This window comes from Hyla sarda, chromosome 2 (assembly GCF_029499605.1).
Source record: "Hyla sarda isolate aHylSar1 chromosome 2, aHylSar1.hap1, whole genome shotgun sequence".
NCBI lineage: Eukaryota > Metazoa > Chordata > Amphibia > Anura > Hylidae > Hyla > Hyla sarda.
Genome location: NC_079190.1, coordinates 162,930,670 through 162,951,061, shown reverse-complemented (window position 1 = coordinate 162,951,061; position 20,392 = coordinate 162,930,670). Strand labels below are relative to the sequence as shown.

Here is a 20,392-nt window from a genome sequence, read left to right as displayed (position 1 = left end):
TGTCTTGTGAACAGATGAGACCAAGATAGAGCTTTTTGGAAAAGCACATCATTCTACTGTTTACCAAAAATGGAATGAGGCCTACAAAGAAAAGAACACAGTACCTACAGTGAAATATGGTGGAGGTTCAATGATGTTTTGGGGTTGTGTTGCTGCCTCTGGCACTGGGTGCCTTAAATGTGTGCAAGGCATCATGAAATCTGAGGATTATTAACGGAATTTGAGTCGCACTGTACAGCCCAGTGTAAGAAAGCTGGGTTTGCGTCCGAGATCTTGGATCTTCCAGCAGGACATTGACCCCAAACATATGTCAAAAAGCACCCAGAAATTGATGGCAACAAAGTGCTGGAGAGTTCTGAAGTGGCCAGCAATGAGTCCAGATCTAAATCCCATTGAACACCTGTGGAGAGATCTTAAAATTGCTGTTGGGAAAAAAGGCGCCCTTCCAATAAGAGAGACTTGGAGCAGTTTGCAAAGGAAGAGTGGTACAACATTCTGGCTGAGAGGTATAAGAAGCTTATTGATGGTTATAGGAAGTGACTGATTTCAGTTATTTTTTCCAAAGGGTGTGCAACCAAATATTAAGTTAAGGGTGCCAATAATTTTGTCCAGACCATTTTTGGAGTTTGGTGTGACATTATGTCCAATTAGCTTTTTTTCCTCCCTTTTTTGGTTTAGTTCCAATACACACAAAGGGAATAAACATGTGTATAGAAAAACGTGTTACTGCACAGGGGTGTGGAAATTTTATAAAAAAAACTACTTGTCCCTCATGACGATCCACTTGTCTGGACCAATTTTCGCTTTTACACTCTCTAATTTTTTCTTCTTCACCCTAGAATAGCCATAACTACTTACTATAATGATACCTTTTAATTTTTCAATAACATATTGTCCGAGCCCAAAAATAAATAAATAAATTATATATATATATATATATATATATTTATATATATATATATATATACCGTATTTATTGGCGTATAACACGCACTGACGTATAACACGCACCCCCATTTTAACAGGGAAATTTAAGTTAAAAAATAAAATGTAAAATAAATGACTTGGACTAAATGCCACATCATCCCCCCAACTTCGTTTTCTTCTGCACCTCAGTGCCACATCATTCCTTCCCTTTTATCAGTCCCTGTGCCACATTTACCTCTCTCATCGCCACCCCCCATGTCTCATCATCTTCCCATGTCTCATCATTCCCCCCTCATCATCCCCCCACCCTGTCTCATCATGTCCCCCATCATGTCCCCCATGATTCCCCCTCATCATCCCCCCACCCTGTCTCATCATGTCCCTCATCATCATCCCCCCCACCCTGTCTCATCATCCCCCCCTCATTCCCCCCCTCATCATTTCCCTATCATTTCCCCCTGTCTCATCCCCCCACCATCCCCCCCTCATCATTTCCCCCTGTCTCATCCACCCTCTCATCATTTCCCCCTGTCTCATCCCCCCATCATCATTTCCCCCTGTCTCATCCCCCCATCATCATTTCCCCCGTATCATCCCCCCCCTCATCATTTCCCTGTCTCATCATTCCCCCCCCTCTCATCATTTCCCCGTCTCATCATCCCCCCCATCATTCCCCCCCCCCTCATCATTTCCCCGTCTCATCATCCCCCCCATCATGTTACTCCTATGGCATCCAGTGGTCTTCAACCTGCGGACCTCCAGATGTTGCAAAACTACAACTCCCAGCATGCCCGGACAGCCAACTGCTGTCCGGGCATGCTGGGAGTTGTAGTTTTGCAACATCTGGAGGTCGGCAGGTTGAAGACCACTCTTCCCCTTTCCATACTTGTCTGCGCTTCGGCTGTCTTGCGGGGTCAGTGAAGCAGATGAGTTACGTCCTCTCCCAGCTCCTCTGCACGGCATCACGGATGTCACTTTTCAGCGGCGACTACAGGAAATGAAGTAATGCCGCACAGAGAAGCCGGCAGAGGACGTAACTCATCTGCTTCACTGACCCCGCAAGACCCTCCGCCTGACCTGCCAAAGCGCAGACAGGTAAGGAAAATAAACAAAACTATAAAAAGCAGGGAAAGGAGGAATGATGAGGGAGGGGGGAGGGAGAGAAAATGAAAAGTGAAAGTCACTTGTCTCCCGCACGATCCACAGGAGCTGGTGGATAGTGCGGGAGACGCTGATTAAAAGGTAGCGCAGTTCTGGACAAGGTAGGGCTCATTTTAATCAGCGTCTCCCGCACTATCCACCACACCAGTACCTGTGGATAGTGCAGGAGAAAACAAGTGACAGTGCGGGGAGGAGACGCCGCTGGTCACTGATTTAAAATGGCCGCTGCCGTGCTGTTAATACTTAACAAGCAGACGCTGCTGCGGCCACTTTAAATCTGTGACCAGAAGACTTATCGACATATAACACGCAGGCAGACTTTTTGCCTTAAATTTAAGTTTTAAAAGTGCGTGTTATACGCCGATAAATATGGTGTGTATATATATAATCGGTGAAGTGAAATTGAAGTAGTAAAAGATAATTTAACAATGTTATTTTGGTACTTTAGGATGGCCTGATTACAGCAATACCAGAATTGTATAGTTTCTGTCATGTTTTACTAATTTTAAAAAAAATTTGAAACTTTTTCGAATTTTTAAAATTGCCATTTTTTTTACCCCTGTAGATTTTTTTTTTTTTTTCCGCACACCAGGTTCATTTTTGTGCCATAATCTGTTTTTTATATCGGTACCATTTTGGTATTGATCTGACTTTTTAATCGCTTTTTACATTTTTTTTCTTGGATATTATAAAAATTGCAATTCTGTGGTTTGATTTTTTTTTTTTTTTTTACATTTACCGTATGGGATACATAATGTTATATTTTAATAGCTCGTACAACTACACATGCAGCGATACCAAATATGTTTATCTTTATGTTTACATGTTTTTATATAGGTAATGGGGGTGATTTGAACCTTTTAACATGGAAGGGGTTAATGTGTGTCTTAAACTTTTATTAAAACTTTTTTTTTTTACACTTTATTAGTCTCTTAGGTACTTTTAGGAGGAATGATTAGATTCCTCATACAAGTCAATAGAGTTCTATTGAACTCCATTGATCTGTGTGTTCTGCAATCCATTGATAGAGCCTAGACCAGCCAGGCTCGGTCAATGTCAGAGCCACAGACACCAGGGAAGCAGAGATAAGCCCGCCGGCTACCTCTATAGTGGATCGCCGCCCCCGCGATCACGCTGCGGGGGGGACAATCCACCCGACTAGCCAACCAGGGAGCATTCACATGTCCCTTTTAGACGCTGCTGTCAGCTAAAGGGTTAATATCCAGCCGCGGCAATTGCTGCATGCTGGCTATTAGTGGCGGCCCCCGGCTACTAAGGGCAGTCGAGGGCTGCAGAGTATGGAGCGGGCACGAGTCCAGAGCCCGCTCCATACAGACTGCTGAGCGCCGCCGTGCTTGTCCGGTCCAGCCCTACTTGCCCAAAGCATCGGGCAGTAGGAATTCCACATCCCTGCTGCAATCCTTTTCTGTGATTAATACTTAATTGTCTTGAAAAATGTCAGGGGTGCCAACATTTATGGCCATGACTGTAGGTACATAGTTTATAAGGTCAAAAAAAAGGACAAAAGCCCATTAAGTTTACTTATAATCCTACTGTTATGATCCAGGGAAAAGAAAAACCCTGTATGGAGGTAGATGCTAATTGCTCCATACTGGGGGAAAAATTCCTTCCTGGCAATAAGAATGAATCAATTTCCCACCTTCAGAAATATGTTGACCATACCTTGTAATATAATATTTTTTGAGAAGGGCATCCAGACATCAAACATCACAACATTATGCATCAGAGAGTTCCGTAGTCTCATTTCTCTTACAGTAAAGAATCCTCATCTGTGCTGATGGTGAAGCCTTCTTTCCTCTAGTTGTAGAGGATGCCCTTTTGTCGTGGTTACAGGCCTACATATAAAATATCATAAAAAGATGTCTGTACTGTTCATTTATATACTTTTACTTATTGAGTGGATCACCTTTAAGATGTATTTTCTCCAAGTCAAATAACCTCAAGCTTGAAAACCTTTCTTGGTACTGTAGTCTACTCATTTTCTTAATTTCCATGGTTGCCCTCCACTGCATCCACTCCAATTTAGTAATGTCTTTCTTATTCACAGGTGCCCAAAATTTAGCACAATATTTTAAGTCAGGTCTTACTAGTATTTTGTAGAGGAAAAGCCATGTTCATGTCAGGAGCATCTATGCCTCTTAAAATGCATTCTTTGACATTATTTGCTTTGTCAGCAGCTACCTAGCACTGACATGCGCCAAACTTGAGTTTACTATCCACTAATACCCCCTATGTCCTTTTTGATAGTAGTTTTACCCAGTGTTTTACTGTTTAGCACATAATTATATATCTTGCTTCTTCGGCCCAAGTGAACCTTACATTTATTCACATTTAACTTAGTTTGCCATTTCTCTGCCCAAGCATCCATCTTTCCCAGATCCCTATGTAGTGTGATATTATTCTTCTACCTTACAGAGCTTGGTATCATCTCCAAATATTGAAATTCTGCTCTGTAATGCAGAGAGAACGCCATCCAAATGAAATTACCTTTATATAGCTGCACAAGCTTAAGTTATATAACTTTGTAATGTACAAGTGTAGTCTTTGCTGAGCACATACCCTGTTTCTTTCAGCTTTTCCTCTAGGCAGGGAAGTCCAGTAGTTCTTAATCACCAAACACAATGATCCCCTTGGAGAGCCAAGGACCATTTTATAATGCAATATGCCAAAACCCAGGGCACTAGACCCGAGGCACAAGTACCAGATATAATTGTATATTGGGGATAACCCCACTATTGATCAAATGTAGGGAACTGCAGTTTCCCCTTCTCACTGGATTTCTGTGACCCGATTAAAAGCATTAAATTTCCCCCCCCCCCCCCTCAACTAGCTTCGGTGCACCAGCACCGTCCTCAGGAGGATTATTAGGCAAACACACCTAATAATCCTCCTGAGGAGGTTTTAAGTTGTCACCATATTATTTTAATATAGCAGACCAATAAAAGTAAAATTTTAGGGGAGTTTTTCCAAGGAGAACTTGTGCCCCCGGCCTAGTGCCCTGGGTTTTGGTATATTGCAGTAGTTCTTAGCACACATGGTTACTGTCATATCCACTTTGCTTGGTGTAGACAACAAGTCAATTTGCAATGGCACACTCCCTTTTCCTTTGAGCCGAGAGAGCGGTTCGGTGTGTGTGTGATTGACCCTGACTGGCGCACACACCTCCCTCATCTATATTCACATCTTCTCCAACCATGTGACCTGCTCATCTCTCTGAAAGCAGCTCCTCCTGACAGCACACACAGAAAACAAGTGCAAGGGGTGATGGTCTGTGTAGTTTTCGGCAGCTCTGGGCTCCCTGCACAAACCAGGAAGAACCTGAATGTTTAAAGTCTGTTTATAAGGGCTATGGGGTTCTGATTTTGGCTGGATATCCAATAATGAACCCTGTGGTACCCCACTATTAGCTGTGACACAATCAGAGTATGTCCCATCAATAATTACCCTCTGTTCCTATAATGAGCCAGTTGCTTACCCATTCTCTTAGCATCCTCGTTTTAGATACCAACCTTTTATGTGGCATAGTATGAAATGCCCTAGAAAAGTCAAAGTACAAAACATCCAGAGCCTTACCCAGGTACAATCTATAACTGACCACCTCATAAAAACTGCATTTAGATACTCCAGAATAGCATCTCTCAGAAAGCCGTCAAATAGTTTCCTCACAATAGATGTTAAACTCACAGACCTATAGTTTCCAGGATCCCTTTTTGACCCCTTCTTGAATATTTGCACCACAAGGGTATAGATATTACAGTACATATTGCTTTTAAAACTCAAATTGAGGGGGGGTAGATACCACAAGGACATGGTGATTTTTGCATTTTTATGTTTTTAAGGATGCAATGCATTTCTTGTAGGGTTAAGCATCTGACATTTAATGCAAAATTACATTATCCTTTATCATGTCACCTTTCCTTGTTTTTTTCCTGTGGAATACACTAGAGAAAAAAGTTTTTTTTTATTTTATTTTATGGGTAAAAAATATTTTGGGGTTCTTTTTAAATTCTATGGCAATACATCTCTTCAATGTTTGCAACCTTTATTTGTCATTTGGTTTATTTTTCTCCTTATAAATTGTAATGCTTTCTCACTACTTTTTTTTGTTTTAGTAGTTTAAACCCTTTCTTTTCTATCATTTGTCACACCCCTTACGGTTTTATTTAGCCGCTTCGGTTTTCATTTATTTATAACCTGTTTATTCTCATAGGGTTTATATTAACCCCTTCCCGCAGAATGTCATATATAAACGCCGGGTTGTGCAGTGCGTTCGCGCATCCCAACGTTTATAAATGAAATTCAGTTAACCCGGTGATGCGCAGCATCGCACAGGTTAACCAGCAGAAGTCCCGCTGTTTCCAGCAGGGGACAACTTCTGCTTCACCCCCCAGGACCATCCATTGATGGTCCTGGTCAGATGTTGCCGAACTACAACTCCCAGCATGCCCTTCAGCTGTCTGGTCATGCTGGGAGTTGTAGTTTTGCAACAACTGGAGACACACTGGTTGGGAAACATTGTCTGTTTCTAACTCAGTGTTTCCTAACCTGTGTGCCTCCAGCTGTTGCAAAACTATAACTCCCAGCATGCACTAACAGACCATGCATGCTGGGAGTTGTGGTTTTGCAACAGCTGGTGCACCCCCCCCCCCCCCCCTGTGAATGTACAGGGTACATTCACATGGGCGAGGCTTTTACAGTGGGTTTCTCGCTGCAAGTTTGAGATGCAGCAAATTTTGCGCTGGGAAACTCGCTGTAATCCCCCGCCCATGTGACTGTACCCTAAAAACACTACACTACACTACACCAACACAAAATAAAATAAAAAGTTAAAAACACTACATATACACATACCCCTACACAGCCCCCCTCCCCCAATAAGAACGTCCGGTACACCACTGTTTCCAAAGCAGAGCCTCCAGCTGTTGAAAAACAACAACTCCCAGTATTGCCGGACAGCCGTTGACTGTCCACGCATGCTGGGAGTTTTGCAACAGCTGGAGGCACCATGTTTGGGAATCACTGGCGTAGAATACCCCTATGTCCACCCCTATGCAAATCCCTAATTTAGGCCTCAAATGCACATGGCGCTCTCACTTTGGAGCCCTGTCGTATTTCAAGGCAACAGTATAGGGTAACATATGGGGTATCGCCGTACTCGGGAGAAATTGCGTTACAAGGTTTGGGGGGCTTTTTCTTCTTTAACCCTTCATGAAAAGGAAATGTTGGGGTCTACACCAGAATGTTAGTGTAAAACAATTTAATTTTTTACACTAACATGCTGATGTTGCCCTATACTTTACATTTTCACAAGAGGTAAAAGGGAAAAGGGAATGTAATGAGGGGTGCAGTGAGAATTTACCCCCCACAGGTGTCTGACGGATCTTTGGAACAGTGGTCCGTGAAAATGAAAACTTGTACAGCCCACTGTTCCAAAGATCTGTCAGACACCAGTGGAGGGCAAATGCTCACAGTACCCCTTGTTATGTTCCTCAAGGGGTCTAGTTTCCAAAATAGTATGCCATGTGTTTTTTTTTTTGCTGTTCTGGCACCTTAGGGGCTTCCTAAATGCGACATGCTCCCCGAGCAAAATTTGCTCTCAAAAAGCCAAATATGACTCCTTCTCTTCTGAGCATTGTAGTTTGCCCATAGTGCACTTCAGGTCAACTTATGGGGTACCTCCATACTCAGAAGAGATGGGGTTACAAATATTGGGGGGTATTTCCTGCTATTAACCCTTGGAAAAGTGTGAAATTTGGTGGGAAACACACATTTTAGTGAAAAAAAAAATCTTTTTTTTACATATGCAAAAGTCGTGAAACACCTGTGGGGTATTAAGGCTCACTTTATTCCTTGTTATGTTCCTCAAGGGGTCTAGTTTCCAAAATGGTATGCCATGTGAGGTTTCTGCTGTTCTGGCACCATAGGGGCTTCCTAAATGCAACATGCCCCCCAAAAACCATTTCAGAAAAACGTACTCTCCAAAATCCCCTTGTCGCTCTTTCCCTTCTGAGCCCTCTACTGCGCCCGCCGAACACTTTACATAGACATATGAGGTATGTGCTTACTCAAGAGAAATTGGGCTACAAATATAAGTATACATTTTCTCCTTTTACCCCTTGTAAAAATTCTAAAATTGGGTCTACAAGAACATGCAAATTTAAAAAATGAAGATTGTGAGTTTTCTCCTTCACTTTGCTTCTATTCCTGTGAAACACCTAAAGGGTTAAAATGATGACTGAATGTCATTTTGAATACTTTGGGGGGTGCAGTTTTTATAATGGGGTCTTTTGTGGGGTATTTCTAGTATGAAGACCCTTCAAATCCACTTCAAACCTGAACTGGTCCCTGAAAAATAGTGAGTTTGAAAATTTTGTGAAAAATTGCTGCTGAACTTTGAAGCCCTCTGGTGTCTTCCAAAAGTAAAAACTTGTCACTTTTATGATGCAAACATAAAGTAGACATATTGTATATGTGAATAAAAAATTTTTTTATTTGTAATATACATTTTCCTTACAAGCAGAGAGCTTCAAAGTTAGAAAAATGCAAAATTTTCTAATTTTTCATCAAATTTTAGGATTTTTCACAAGGAAAGGATGCAAGTTACCACAAAAATTTACCACCATGTTAAAGTAGAATATGTCACGAAAAAACAATCTCTGAATCAGAATGATAACTAAAAGCATTCTAGAGTTATTAATGTTTAAAGTGACAGTGGTCAGATGTGCAAAAAATGCTCTGGTCCTTAAGGCCAAAATGGGCTTTGTCCTGAAGGGGTTAATCACAAAATCTATTTAGAATGCTCTTAAGTGTACCATTTACGGTAACTTGTGTCCCCTTTATTTTTGATTATCCCAATGTATGTCTCTTAAGTGTTATAGTTGTTTAAAAAATTATCTTTCCTAAATATTATCATTTTTATGTCTTTTTTAAAGTATTAGTATTTTAAAGTAAAGTATTTTTAAATTAGAAGTGCAATTTTCCAGAGAACAATTTTAAGCATACTCAAATTTTTTTCATGATTTTTAGCAGAGGAGGAGGAAAAAATAAAAGTGCAAAAATATAAAAAATAAATAAATAAAAACTGATGCCCTAAAGGGGTTAAAATGACCCAATAAATATAATAGTTTTTTTTATGATTAAATAATCTGTCCCCTATAACTTTTTTATTTTTCCAGCTATGGAGCTGTGTTGGATGAATCTTTTGTGTGTGCCAAGATCTGTATTTGTTATTGTTACCAATTTGACGTAGATCAGGCGTTTTGATCGCTTACAGTTTTTTAGTCCCATTAAGGGACTTGTATCAGCAATTATTATATTGCATTAACCCATCAGATCTGTACTGTATTGGTAGAGCCTCGCCAAAGACAGGCTCCATCAATAGCTGCCAGGACAACAGATTGTGATCATGCTGTTGGTAGGCAAGCCACACAGGTAAAATGGCTGTTTAGATTCAGCTGTTAGTTTTGATAGTGTCCAATAGCCTCCAGCGGTCCATTGCTACAGAAATCTGCTGGGGGCCTCCGGGTATGGAGTGGGCTTGAGTCCTGAGCTTGCCCCATACACCTTTATTGGTGCCAAGACGGATTAGATCCTTCACGGGTCGAAAAGGGGTTAATAGATACTAGATGTGATGTCTGTGTGTCTAGGACACTGCTACTTTGCTAACTGTCATATATAAGGATAATGTCATTCTTGTACTGATTTCTCATTTTATAATTCACTTCCTTGTGCTGACAGATAATGCTTAGTAACTTGTGATTCCCCTTTTCTGTCCTCCTGTAGGAGTTTGTCATGGGCAACACAGCCTGTGTGATTTACCCCCTCAACCAGTCTATATGCCAGTATATGCTTTCCTCATTTCTATATTCTGATACAGCATGTGTGATATACCTCCACTCACTGATTTGCCTTGTACATTATCCTTCTGCTTTCTCGAACACTAAGAGCAGAGAGTTGTGCAGCAAAAAGACACTCAGTTATGCTAAGGTTTTACATGGAAATGTATGGTTTCCAGGGGACAAGTCCTGGGAAAAAAGTGGGGGAACTCACCCAAGATTTTCAGCCATGCCCCTAACCACACCTGCATGCAAGCTTAAGCACACGCACTATGGGTAGCATGGGCTATGCTCCACACACTACACTACTTTTTTCTGGCACTGAGGGGGTTAAAAAAATGTTTATTATGGAAGTCAATGGTGGACAGAGGCAACTTTACTCTGCTTATAGTGGTACAATTCAAGGATGCACGCCTGAGGAGTCTCTCCCTTTGTACATCCAATCGAAGCATGTAAGGGGACATCACCTCATAACTGTGCTTTTTAATCTGTGTCTGTCTGGTTGTTCTAAAACTACAACTCGGTGTGCAGGGAGTTGTAGTTTTGGAACAGCCAAAAAGCCACAGATTTAGTTGTCCGGAAATGCCGGGAGTTGTAGTTTTGCCAAAGCTGTAGACCACATGGTAGGAAAAACTGTAATAGAGGATCCAGACTGCCAGGGCATGATGTGAGTTGTAGTTTTGTAACAGCTGGAGAGTCACAGCATTCAAAACATTGTTTTACAAAGCCGAGTGTAGTGTCTACATAGTGCACCACCATGACTTCGCTGCAATTTAGGGGGGTCTGCTTAGTACCCCAAATAATACATTGCAGGCAATGTATCACAATCCCAATGCACTAAGGTAGTTCACCATAAAACTTACAGCCTCCCTTATAGCATTCCCTGTAATTTTTCACAATTTACAGAAAAGTAAAGTTTTGCTTTTCAGTTCAGGCTGGGTCTACAGGTCCTTTAAAAGCTTAATGGGAAACTGCACATAACATATTTTCAGTGGGAAGTAGTCTACTGTTATCAGCCTGAACGATCTTGGGAAAATACGTTATTATAATAGTATAGGAATCCATATTGGCAATTTTTTCTATAAAATAATGATATTTAGATGGAAAGCCCCTTTAAGCAACAGAAGCAGCAGGTTTACCTCCCTTACATGCTTCTGGTGGCAGGTGGAGATACAAGATGCTGTGGCCCTCATGGGTGTACTTTGTTCACTACCTGCACAATAATGCTGCACAAACAGGGAGAAGCCCCGCAGGCACTCATGACTTGTACTTGCCCCTGGTCTCTGCTCAAGCCACCACTTAGGTTCATGTTAATACCATCCCCCCACTACCACCTATATACAGTCCCATGTACATAGCATCCCTCGACTACCACCTACATACGGTCCCATGTACATAGCATCACTACCCTACCACCTTCATACGGTCCCATGTACATAGCATCACTTCCCTACCACCTATATACAGTTCCATGTACATAGCATCACTACCCTACCACCTATATACAGTTCCATGTACACAGCTTCACTACCCTACCATCTATATACAGTTCCATGTACATAGCATCATTACCCTACCACCTATATACAGTCCCATATAACTAGCATCCCCCCACTACCACCTATATACAGTCCCATGTACATAGCATCACTACCCTAACACCTACATACAGTCCCATGTGCATAGCATCACTGCCCTACCACCTATATACAGTCCCATGTAAAACCATCACTATCCTACCACCTACATACAGTCCCATGTACATAGCCTCACTCGCCTACCACCTACATACAGTCCCATGTACATAGCATCACTACCCTACCACCTACATACAGTCTCACGTACATAGCATCCCTCCACTACCACCTATATACAGTCCCATGAACAAAGCATCCCTCCACTACCACATACATACGGTCAAATGTACATAGCATCCCTCCACTACCTCCTATATACGGTTACATGTACATAACATCCCTCCACTACCACCTATCTACGGTCACATGTACATAGCATCCATCCACTACCGCCTACACACAGTCCCATGCACATAGCATCCCTCCACTACCACCTACATACAGTCCCATGTAAATAGCATCACTACCCTACCACCTACATGCAGTCCCATGTACATAGCATCCCTCCACTACCACCTACATACAGACCCATTTAAATAACATCACTACCCTACCACCTACAGTGGGGCAAAAAAGTATTTAGTCAGCCACCAATTGTGAAAGTTCTCCAACTTAAAAAGATGAGAGGCCTGTAATTTTTCATCATAGGTATACCTCATCTATGATAGACATAATGAGAAAAAAAAATCATAAAATCCCATTGTCTGATTTCTAAAGTATTTATTTCCAAATTATGGAGGAAAATAAGAACTTGGTCAATAATAAAAGTTCATCTCAATACATTGTTATATACCCTTTGTTGGCATTTTCTGTATGTCTTCAAGGTTTTCACACACTGTTTCTGGTATTTTGGCCCATTACTCCATGCAGATCTCCTCTAGAGCAGTGATGTTTTGGGGCTGTTGCTGGGCAACACTGACTTTAATCTCCCCCCAAAGGTTTTCTAGGAGGGGTTGAGATCTGGAGACTGGCTAGGCCACTCCAGAACCTTGAAATGCTTCTTTTGAAGCCACTCCTTCAATGCCTGTGCGGTGTGTTTAGGATCTTTGCCATGCTGAAAGACCCATCCATGTTTCATCTTCAATGCCCTTGCTGATGGAAGGAGTTTTTCACTAAAAATCTCACGATACATGGCCCCATTCATTCTTTCCTTTACATGGATCAGTCGCCCTGGTCCCTTAGCAGAAAAACATCCCCAAAGCATGATGTTTCCACCCCCATACTTCACAGTAGGTATGGGGTTTTTTGGATGCAACTCAGCATTCTTTCTCCTCTAAACACGACTAGTTGAGTTTTTACAAAAAAGTTATACTTTGGTTTCATCATATTGTATGACATTCTCCCAATACTCTTCTGAATCATCCAAATGCTCTCTAGCAAACTTCAGAAGGGCCCGGACATGTACTGGCTTAACCCCTTAAGGACTCAGCGTTTTTCCGTTTTTGCATTTTCATTTTTTCCTCATCACCTTCTAAAAATCCATATGATGGCTTATTTTTTTTTTGCGCCACCAATTCTACTTTGCAGTGACATTAGTCATTTTACCAAAAAATCCACGGTGAAACGGGAAAAAAAATCATTGTGCTACAAAATTGAAGAAAAAATTTCATTTTTTAACTTTTGGGGGCTTCCGTTTCTGCGCAGTGCATTTTTTGGTAAAAATGACACCTTATCTTTATTCTGTAGGTCCATACGGTTAAAATGATACCCTACTTATATAGGTTTTATTTTGTCGCGTTCTGAAAAAATCGTAACTACATGCAGGAAAATGTATACGTTTAAAATTGTCATCTTCTGACCCCTATAACTTTTTTTTTAATTTTCCACGTACGGGCCGGTATGAGGGCTCATTTTTTGTGCCATGTTCGGAAGTTTTTATCGGTACCATTTTTGTATTGATCGGACTTTTTGATCGCTTTGATCGCATTTTTTTTTTATATAAAAAGTGACCAAAAATACTCTATTTTGGTCTTTGGAATTTTTTTTGCGCGTACACCATTGACCGTGCAGTTTAATTAATTTATGATATATTTTTATAGTTCGGACATTTACGCACACGTCGATATCGCATATTTTTATTTTTAGTTACACAGGTTTTTTTTTATGGGAAAAGGGGTGATTTGAACTTTTATTAGGGAAGGGGTTAAATGACCTTTGTTAACTTTTTTTTTCCACTTTTTTTTTGCAGTGCTATAGCTCCCATAGGGACCTATAACACTGCACACACTGATCTCCTATGCTGATCTCTGCAGAGCCATAGCTCTGCACGGATCCGCGAGATAGGGGCTTGATTGCTCAAGCCTTTAGTTCAGGCTTGGAGCAATCAAACCTCGATCAGATGCTGCGGACACAGGTAATGAGACCTCCGCCTGCATCCCAGCTGATCGGAACATCGCGATTTTATCGAGATGTTCCGATCAGCTCGACTGAGCTGCCGGGAAGCGTTTAGTTTCACTTTCAGATGCGGCGGTCAACTTTGATCGGCGCGTCTGAAGGGTTAACAGCGCGCGGCACAACGATCGGTGCCGCACGCTGTTAGCCCAGGGTCCCGGCTATGATTAGCAGCCGGGACCGACCCGGTGTGATGTTTTTAACACCGGGAGCGGGCTCAGGACGTACAGGTACGCCCTGAGTCCTTAAGAGGTTAAGGACATGCGCCGTAAATGTACGGCGCTGCATAGTACCTCTTAGCGCACAGTGCTATACATTTACAGCACGGGGTCTTCTGCACTCATCTGCCTTCCAGCAGACCAGAGCAGAAGATCACCGATAATACTGATCAGTGCTATGCCCTATGCATAGCACGGAACAATATTAGCAATCTAATGATTGCTATAAATAGTCCCCTATGGGGACTAAAAAAGTGTAAAATAAATGTAAAAAAAAATTGCGTGTGTAAATGTCCGAACTATAAAAATATAATGTTAATAATCTCCTACGGTGAACGGCGTAAACGTAAAAAAAAAGTCTAAAATTTCAGCTTTTTTGTCACATCAAACTGCAAAAAATTTTAATAAAAAGCGAACAAAAAGTCACATATATGCATATAATCTGGTACCAAAACAAACTACAGAACATGGCACAAAAAATTGGCCCTCACACATCCCTGAATACGGAAAAATAAGAAAGTTAGAGGTTGTCAAAATAGGGCAATTTGAAACATACTGATTTTGTAAAAAAAAAGGTTTGAGATTTCTTAAAAGCAGTACAATAATAGAAATATATGTATCCATGGGTATCCTTTTAATTGTATTGACCCAGAGAAAAAATAAAACATGTATTTTTTACCGTAAAGTGTACAGAGCGGAAACGAAACCCCCCAAATTTGCCAAATTATGATTTTCTTTAAATTTCCTTACACAAAAAATTTTTTTTGGGGTTTACCATAGATTTTAGGGTAAAAAGAGTGATGTCCTTACAAAGTACAACTGGTCACGCAAAAAAACAAGCCCTCATATGGGTCTGGGAATGGAAATATAAAAGAGTTATGAATTTTAGAAGGAGAGGAGGAAAAAACAAAAACGCAAAAATAAAATTGGCTGCGTCCTTAACCCCTTAAGGACCAAGCATTTTTCTGTTTTTACACTTTAGTTTTTTCCTCCTTACCTTTTAAAAATCATAACCCTTTCAATTTTGCACCTAAAAATCCATATGAGGGCTTATTTTTTGTGCCACCAATTCTACTTTGGAATGACGTCAGTCATTTTACACAAACATTTATGGCGAAACGGAAAAAAAAATCATTGTGCGACAAAATTGAAGAAAAAACACCATTTTGTAAATTGTGGGGGCTTCTGTTTCTAGGCAGTACATTTTTCAGTAAAAATGACACTTTATCTTTATTCTGTAGGTCCATACGATTAAAATGATCCCCTACTTATATAGGTTTGATTTTGTCGTACTTCTGGAAAAAATCATAACTACATGCAGGAAAATTTATACATTTAAAATTGTCCTTTTCTGACCCCTATAACTTTTTTATTTTTCCACATACAGGGTGATTTGAGGGCTAATTTTTTGCGCCGTGATCTGAAGTTTTAATCGGTACCATTTTTATTTTGATTGGACTTCTTGATCGCTTTTTATTCCTTTTTTTATGGTATGAAAAGTGACCAAAAATACGCTATTTTGGACTTTGGAATTTTTTTGGGTGTATGCCATTGACCGTGCGGTTTAATTAATGATATATTTTTATAGTTCAGACATTTACGCACGCGGCGATACCACATTTGTTTATTTTTATTATGGTTACATATTTTTAATATGGAATTTGGGAAAAGGGGGGTGATTTTAACTTTTAATAAGGAAGGGGTTAATGTGTGTGGTTTTTAAACTTTTTTAAAACTTTTTTTTTATACACTTTTAGTCCCCTTAGGGGACTTTTAGGAGGAATCATTAGATTCCTCATACAGATCATTGTGGTTTCATAAAACCACAATGATCTGTGCACTCTGCACTTGATTGATAAAGCCTGGCCCTGCCAGGCTTTATCATTCAGAGCACCGGAGCCGCCGCAGCAGGAGAGGTAAGCCCTCAGGTCTGTGAGAGCCAGAAATCTTGCTTATTTGTAGGTGACCAAATACTTATTTTCCTCCATAATTTGCAAATAAAGTCTTTAAAAATCAGACAATGTGATTTTATGGATTTTTTTCTCATGATGTCTCTCATAGTTGAGGTATACCTATGATGAAAATTACAGGCCTCTCATCTTTTTATGTGGGAGAACTTGCACAATTGGTGAATCACTAAATACTTTTTTGCCCCACTGTACATATAGTCCTACCCCGTTTCTCCGAAAATAGGACCGGGTCTTTTACCACAAATACACACTTGCCCTTATCCACAAAAACCACACTAGGGCCCATTATCCATGATGGCCGCTCCAACCGCCCCCCCCCCCCCCCCCCGCCCCCCGCCGGTTTATCAGCCCAGCACCCCACATCGGGGTAATAATCGTTTGTCACCCGCAAGCGCAGCTTCTCTCCCCCCCCCCCAAATAATGATCGCCCGCTGCGCTGTATCTGTTCCTTTGCTACAGCTAGGGCCTATTTTCGGGGTAGGGTGTATTTTCAGGGAAACGCGGTATGTACATAGCATCACTACCCTACCACCTACATACAGTCCCATGTAAATAGCATCACTACAGTACCACATACATAAAGTCCCATGTAAATAACATTGCTCTCTCCTTCCATCATACAGTCCCATGTCTGTAATATCCATCTCCATTACACTATCATTCACCCCCAGCAGCCAGCAACTTACCACTTCCTACATACTTCAGCACTATACAGGCCCCATCCCTTCCTGGAATAGACCCCACCCCCTAATGTGATGTCACTTACCTGGAGCAGTTATGGGACCTGATCGCCTGTTTGGTCCTCTCTTCTCCTGCACAGTGGACTCACTGTAATACTCGCTGTGCAGAAGAAGCCCTAGGAGCTGCCACAGTCTATCCCTGTAGCCAGGAGACTCAGGTGGTCTTCTGACTGACATTCTGCCCGGCTAGGCACATTTTTAGTAAGGGACTAAATGTCATAATGCCCTATCTGTATGGCATTATGAAATGGGGCAGGGGCCCCGGCCAGTGGCTTCTGTTGCACAGGGGGAAGGGACATTTCAGTGAATGGGAGGAGCGCATTTTTTTTAGCCGATGCCTCCTGTCACTCATCTCGATTTCACAGTAAATAGGCACAGACACAGTCAGTCCAGCAGGACGCCTGCAATGGGACTGAAGTTCCTGTTTTGAAAAAAGTGCAGGAACCTCATTCCGATGCGGTCCGGCAGGACTTGAGCCCTGATGGTTTCCATTGTCAGTCTTTGTCCACAGCATGGCTCTCTTCTAATTCCTAGTCCAGTGCATAGCTCCCCCTCACATTCCTTGCCTCCAGCATGGCTCACCTCTCATTCTCAGTCCCCAGCCTGGCTCTTCACTTCAGAGTGGCATAATGGGGACTGCACTCCCACCAGTCTCTAGCAGCTTTACTCCTGCCTTCTATCCAATGACGATAACAGCTTTAAATGTTTCTCCTTCTGTTCTCTTAGCTCCAAAGATGTGGCACAATGCTGCCAACATCTTCCCCTTACATTTGTTCTCCTCCTTCTTGCTCCAGTTTGGTGATGTGCACAGTGTAGATCTGTCTCCTGAGGTTTCAGAGTAGATATAATTCCAATGTGTTTTCCTTCTTTGAAAAATCTGCATTGGTCAGATAAGTGGGTGATCTGCATATAGAGGGGAGGGGCAGCTTTCTTAAACTCTATTGGGAGGAAAAGTAGTAACAGAAAAAGTGTTCTAGATGTGATATGGATGGGTCTTCTTCTGAGGTTTTATTTACCAAGTAGTTTCATTAGTATTTAGTGTTTTTTTTCCCCTATTTGTCATTTTTCTTTATTGACCATAATCAAAAATACATGAAAATTTACATGTACGATAATTTTTCTATACATTGCTTTCTTACCAGCAGTAGGAAGAACTGGCTATGGACACCTTTGCACTGTTTTTTTTTTTTTTTTATTTTTTTTTTTTTATTGTCTCCTTGTTTCCGAACTGCAAAATTAAGAAGCTTCCTAAATAGTTTCTATTAAAATGTCCTAAATTTAGCTGCTGTTAGATAAATCTGTCAGATGGTAGGTGGGGCTTAGAAACCAGCTCAGTACACAGGCTGGAGTGAGAGAGACTATAAAATACAAGGGAGACTCATGTAGTGTGTGTACAATTATAGAGAGTAAATACAGATCAAGCAGAATACTGTAATACTGTATACAAGCAATCTACTTGTTTATCTCTGGCTCTTCCATAGAGATGCATGGAGGGGGCATGTTGACCACCGTCCCATGCATGAGGAGAGCTAAGGCGCAAGGCAGGAGATTGTGGTGGGTCCCATTGGTTGGAACCCGCCAAACCCACGCATCAATACCCAACCCACCCCACCCCACATGATCAGGCGCTTAAGAAGTTAAGTACCAGAGTTCCCCTTTAAGCAATTAAGGAAAAAAAATGTGAAGGTGTCCATAGTCTTTGAACAAGCTGGAGTTCGTTATAAACACTGATCACAACTCACTTAGGGTAATCTCTTTAACAACATTATTTAACCTTTTTACCTTAATTCACTAACACTTCTCACTTCCTTGACATTGTACCACCACCAGGAGGGGGGGACCAACCAAATATCAAATTGTCAAAATACTTTAAAGCTCCTTTAACCCCTTAAAGGGGTACTCCGCCCCTACCATCTTAGCCCCTATCCAAAGAATATGGGATAAGATGTCAGATCGCCTGGGTCCTGCCACTGGGGACCCCCGGGATCTCGGCTGCAGCACCCCGCTATCATTACTGCACACTGCAAACTCACTCTGTGCATAATGACGGGCAATACAGGGGCCGGAGCATTGTGACGTCACGGCCTTCCCCCTCAATAAAAGTCTATGAGAGGAGGCGTGGCGGCCATCACGCCCCCTCCCATAGACTTGCATTAAGGGGGCGGGCTGTGACGTCACAAGGGGGTGGAGCCGTGACGTCACAATACTCCGGCCCCTGTATCGCCGGTCATTACGATTTTGAATAAACATATTGTTTATTTTCTTTTTTATTTACACTGTTTTATTTATTTTTTTATGGGGAAAGGGGGGTGATTCAAACTTTTATTAGGGAAGGAGTTAAATGACCTTTATTAACACTTTTTTTAACACTTTTTTTTTTTGCAGTGTTATAGGTCCCATAGGGACCCGGCGCAGGACGTAAATATACGTCCTGCGTCATTAAGGGGTTAAGGACGAGGCCAATTTTATTTTTGCATTTTTGTTTTTTCCTTCTTGCCTTCTAAAATCCATAACTCTTTTATATTTCCATCTACAGACCCATATAAGGGCTTGTTTTTTGCATGACCAATTGTACTTTGTATTGAAACCTCTCATGTTACCATAAAATGTACGGCGAACCCCCCAAAAAATTTTTTAGGGAGGAAATTTAAATGAAAACCACAATTTTGCACATTTTGGAGGGTTTCGTTTTTACACTGTACACTTTATGGTAGAAATGACGTGTTCTTTATTCTGTGGGTCAATACAATTAAAATGATACCCATGCCTAGATACTTTTAGATTTTTGTACCGCTTAAAAAAAATCAAAAACTTTTTTTTTTTTTACAAAATCAGTAATCGAAAATTGCCCTATTTTGACCACCTATAACTTTTTCATTTTTCTGTATATAGGGCAGTATGAGAGCTCATTTTTTGCGCCGTCATCTGTACTTTTTATCTATACCACATTTGCGTATATAAAACTTTTAGATAATTTTTTATAACATTTTTTGGGAATAAAATGTGACACAAAAAAAGCATTTTTGGACTTTTTTTTATTTTTTACGTTTACACATTTTACCGTACAGGATCATTAACATTATATTTTCATAGTTTGGACATTTACACATGCAGTGGTACCAAATATGTTTATTAAAAAAAATGTATGCTTTTTGGGGGTAAAATGGGAAAAACGGACAATTTTAATTGTTTACTTTTTATTTTTACATTTTTCAACTTTTTTTTTACACTTTTTATGTTCCCATAGGGGTCTATCTATAGCAGTCATTTGATTGCTAATACTGTTCAGTGCTATACATAGGACATAGCACTGATCAGTATTATCGGCTATCTTCTGCTCTGGTCTGCTCGATCTCAGACCAGAGCAGGAGACACCGGAAGACGAACGGAGGCAGGTGAGGGGACCTCCGTCCGCCATCACAGATGATCGGATCGCCACGGCAGCGCTGCGTGCGATCCTATTTTCTATTTTAACATGTGCATTGCTGCAGA

The 20,392-nt window shown here is 41.1% G+C and overlaps 1 protein-coding gene across 2 annotated transcripts in view; it reads left to right on the top strand.

Moving 5' to 3' along the window:
• PCCA (propionyl-CoA carboxylase subunit alpha) overlaps positions 1-20,392 on the top strand; it is a 1,119,575-nt gene that overhangs the window by 962,360 nt on the left and 136,823 nt on the right. The window lies entirely within an intron of this gene.